The sequence below is a fragment of the Rhincodon typus genome, chromosome 4 (genome assembly GCF_021869965.1).
Source record: "Rhincodon typus isolate 14 chromosome 4, sRhiTyp1.1, whole genome shotgun sequence".
NCBI classification, from domain to species: Eukaryota; Metazoa; Chordata; class Chondrichthyes; order Orectolobiformes; family Rhincodontidae; genus Rhincodon; species Rhincodon typus.
Window position 1 is genome coordinate 118,054,974 of NC_063335.1, and position 4,820 is coordinate 118,059,793.

Below are 4,820 nucleotides of genomic sequence, written 5' to 3' on the forward strand. Positions count from 1 at the left end.
GAAGGAAGGAAGGAAGGAAGGAAGGAAGGAAGGAAGGAAGGAAGGAAGGAAAGAAGGAAAGAAGGAAAGAAGGAAGGAAAGACACTAACGGCGGGGGGGGAGAAGAGACAGACAGACAGACACACAGAGGCAGCGAGACACATGGGGGATTGCAAAGGGAGAGAGAGACACACACAGACTGTGTAGGAGAGCAAAGAGACAGACACAGACACACAGAGGATGGAGGAGGGTGAAGACTGAGGGACACAGACAGGCAGGCTCGGGGATGTGGGGGCAGTGAGTGAGATATCGACACAGAAAAAGGCACATTGTGTGAAATTTGGAAACACAGTTGGCTGTCACTCAGTTTGAAGGCATATGGGATAGCGACGAACAGAAGCGGTCCTTCTTTGCTGCTGGTATCAGATCCCTTCCCACTGCACCTGCTGTCTCTCAGCGTTACACTGCATTAACCAAAACAGCCAAGTTCCCTCAAAGATCCCATTGATACAGCACTCCAGTTCCAAAGCACAGGCCCAGTCTGCGGCTGTACTGAACAGGAAAGACTGCATGGCAGCTAAACAGTCAAAACGCTCGGTCGTTGGTTGAGAATTCGAGCAAGTGGCCATTAACTTGAAGAACAAACATTGCAGCCTGTGGCTAGAGGCCATGTTTGGAAATGACACTGCACCAAGATCTACATTCAAAACACTCTAGCAACTAGCACTGCACTTTGTCTGTCCTCACTCCCCACAACATCCAAAAGCTCTTGGTGTGGAACACAACTAGCTCAAAGCAACGTCGATGAGACAGGCCAGCAATCCTTACCGAAATGTCAGCTTTCCTGCCCCTCTCATGCTGCCTGGCCTGCTGTGTTCCTCCAGCTCCACACCTTGTCATCCCCAGCAATCCTAATGGCTGTTTTGGATGGGCAAGATTAGCCATGTGAAGTCATGTTGCACTTTCCATGACCTTAGGGCCCCCCCACGAAGTGCTTTACAGCTAATGACAGTCACCTTCGAAGGCAATACTCACTCATAACGCAAGCAGCACCGCATCCAATTAATACACAGCAAGCTCCCAGATCACTACCTTGATAATGGCAAGACTATTGGAGTTTCCTTTTAAGAGAAAGGTGACGTTGTTCGCAGTCTCCACTGCCACTATCCATTGCACTGCACCATGCAAGTAGGGGGAACAGCAGGGGGTCAAATCACACAATCCCTACAGTGTGGAAGCAGGCCATTCAGCCCATCAAATCCACACCAACCCTCCAAAAAGCACTCCACCCAGACCTACCGTCCCCCCACCCCCCACCCCTGCATTTCCCCTGACTAGCCCCCCCCAAGCCTGCACATCCCTGGACGCTAGGGACAATTTCCCACGGCCAGTACACCCTAACCTGCACATCTATGGACTGTGGGATGAAACCCACGCAGACACAGGGAGAACGTGTGTAGAGACTGCACAGTTGTCCCGGGGATTTGAACCTGGGTCCCTGGCGCTGCGAGGCAGCAGGGCTAACCACTGAGCCCCCGTGGTCTGTGTCAGCATTTCGCTGTCCATCCCCTATTCAGTGGTGGTATTCAAGAAGGCACAGGATGAATATCTGGTTACAAACAGTGTGCGCAGGCTCGAGACAAGGGCAGGCAGAATCGGGGAATCCTTACAGTGTAGGAAGTGGCTCAGCCCTTAGCAACAAACATCATTACCTAGGCCCAGTCTCCTAGATACTCTACGAAGAACCAGTAGTGACATGATGGGCCAAATGGCCTCCTATGAAGTATAGCGAAGGTGGTGACAAGCTCCATTCTTGAGCTGCAGCAGTCTTATTGGGTGTGGTGGGTGGGGTGGGAAGATGCTGATGGATTAGAAAGATTTCGATGGGTAAATCTGGAATGTCAAAAGCAGTCTCAATCACAAGGAACACCACAATCGATTGGCATAAAAGAAAACCAACAAAACCCATCAGTAACTGCATTTACTGGCGCCCCTTCATCGCTGGGGTGGGCTAGGTCTCAGAATAGGGCAGAATGTCAAAATGAAAGCTCAGCCGTAGTGCCAGGGTGAAACACACTCATCTATGCACACACACGCACAGCTAAATTCAACATAATCAAAGCCAAAACAGACAGACTTTAGTTATAGAGATAGTAGGAACTGCAGATGCTGGAGAATCCAAGACAACAAGGTGCAGGGCTGGATGAACACAGCAGGCCAAGCAGCATCATAGGAGCAGGAAGGCTGACGTTTCGGGCCTCGACCCTTCATCAGAAAAAGACTTTAGTTACAAATGTGCAGTGGGCAGATTCGAGTACAGATCAGTCACAATCTAACAGAATGGGATAGTAAGCTCAAAGGGTCGAATGGTGCCCTCTGGTTCCTACATATTTAGCACATCTGGAGAAACCCCACAGAAGCAGACAACAGCCAGTCAGAATATCCCCAATAGCAATCATATGGACCTGGTGATTTATTGTATCCCAAAAAAATGATTCTCTGAAAGAAAACACACATGATGACTTGATAAAGAAATATTGCGAGAGACATCCCGCAAACAGGTCTGGTTGCTGAGCAATTCGTCAGATGAAATGAAGTTAAACACACACGGGACAGATGCCAGCCTTATCTTCTCCCAGTAGACTAGTTCCTTACAGCTGTGACAGCCTCTTCAGTGGATACACACAAACACCGGCTTCATAAAATACCAATGAGAGCCAGAGTCATAGGGCACGGAAACAGACCCTTCAGCTCAACCAGTCCACGCTAACCACAATCCCAAACTAAACTACCCCCACCAGCCTGCCATTGGCCCACATCCCTCCAAACCTTTCTTATTCATGCCCTTATCTAAACGTCTTTTAAATGTTGTAACTGTACTTGTATCCACCATTTCCTTAGGAAGTTCATTCCACATGCTGTGTAAAAACATTGCCCCTCATGTCTTTTTTAAATCTTTCTCCTCTCACCTAAAAAAAATATGCCCAATAGTCTCGAGATGGAAGAGAAAATCTTTTTGACCCAGCGAGTAGTTAGGGTCTAGAACGCACTGCCTGGGAAATGTGGTGGGGGCAGCTTCAATTGAGGGGCATTGGGTGATTATTTGGATAGAAATGGTGTGCAGCAACATGGGGAGAAGGTAGGAGATTAGAACTGGTGCTGAATTAGATGGGCTGAATGGACTCCTTCTGAACAGCAAATGACTCTTGGATTCTTTGTGAATTCCACACAAGTTGATGGGGGTTGTAATAAAGCAAGTTAGGTGCATGACCATTTGGAGATTGAACATCAGTGCTATTTTTAAATTGAGCCACATCTCAAAAGACCTGGATCTTGGAGCACAGTAAAAATTTCAAAACTGACCCGATGCCAAGCCGGAGGAATGACAAACAGTGAGGACGGTATATGATTTGCCTGTAACAGGGCACTGACAGGCTGGCAGAATGGACAGGTTGTATTCAGTGCCGAGAAAGATGTGATGCAATTTGGCAGAAAGTGGTTGGTGGCACACTTCAAGATTAGTGATGATGGGCACACGGACCTGGGGGTGGGGGGGCATGGAGAGAGGTCAAAGGGCATCTACCTCCCGAAGGGGGCAGGACCAACTGAGAGAACTCAGCAAAGCATATCGTATTTGAGATTGATAAAGAGGCAGTGATGTTACGCTGCAAATAAACAAGTTTTAGGAGCAGAAGCAGGGTCACACAGCCCTTCGATTCTGCTCTATCCTTCCCCACACGGTATCAGTAGCTCAGAATAATTCCGCCAAGAAGGATTGGTGGTGGTTTATTTTGGTTAATTCACTCAAGGGGGCATGGGCATCAATGGCTGGGCCCAGCATTTGTTGCCCGTCCCTAGTTGCCCCTTGAGAAGGTGGGGGTGAGCTGCCTTCTTGAACCGCTGTAGTCCATGTGCTGTGGGTTGACCCACAATGTCCTTAGGGAGTGAATTCCAGGATTCTGACCCAGCGACACTGAAAAAAAGAAGCAATATATTTCCAAATCAGGCTGGTGAATGGCTTGGAGGGAGTGGTGTTCCCATGTATCTGCTGTCCTTCCATGAAATTGCGGTAGCACATCTGGAAGGTGCTGTCTATGGACTTTTTTTTTGGAATTCTGGCTGTGCAATTGTAGATGGTACACACTGCTGTGACTGAGCATCGGTGGAAGGAGTGGATGTTGAAGGAGCAATCAAAAAGACGACGTAACCAAAAATTGGCAGCTGCAGGTCATCCGAGGAAACCTCCACGAAACGTAGGAAATCCACTGACAGAACAAGTTTGATCAATGAATACGTAAATATTTCCATCGTGTTCAGGATCACAACACTAACCCAATAGCAGTTGGTTTGAAGCTTGGCCAACAGTCTGGAAATGGAGCACAGCGTTGGAATTTACAGCATGAAAATACAAAGGAATTTGTCTCCCAGCATCATACAGCACAGACACAGACCCTTCGGTCCAACTAGTCCATGCCGACGATGTTTCCAAACCAATCTAGTCCCACTAACCTGCATTTGGCCCCTCTCCCTCCAAACCTTTCCTTTTCATGAACTTATCCAAATGTTGTTTAAATGCTGCAACTGTACTTACATCTACCGCTTGCTCTGGCAGTTCATTCCATGTATGAATCAATGTGTACAAACGATGCCCCTCATGTCCTTTCAAACCTTTCTCCTCTCACCTAAAAAGCATGTACGAAACTTCCCTGCCCTAGGGAAAAGACCTTTGCTGTTCACCTTATCTTGCCCTTCATTATTTTATAAACCTCTATAAAGGTCACCCCTCAACCACCTTTGCTTCAGTGAAAAAAGTCCCAGCCTATCATTATAACTCGAACCTT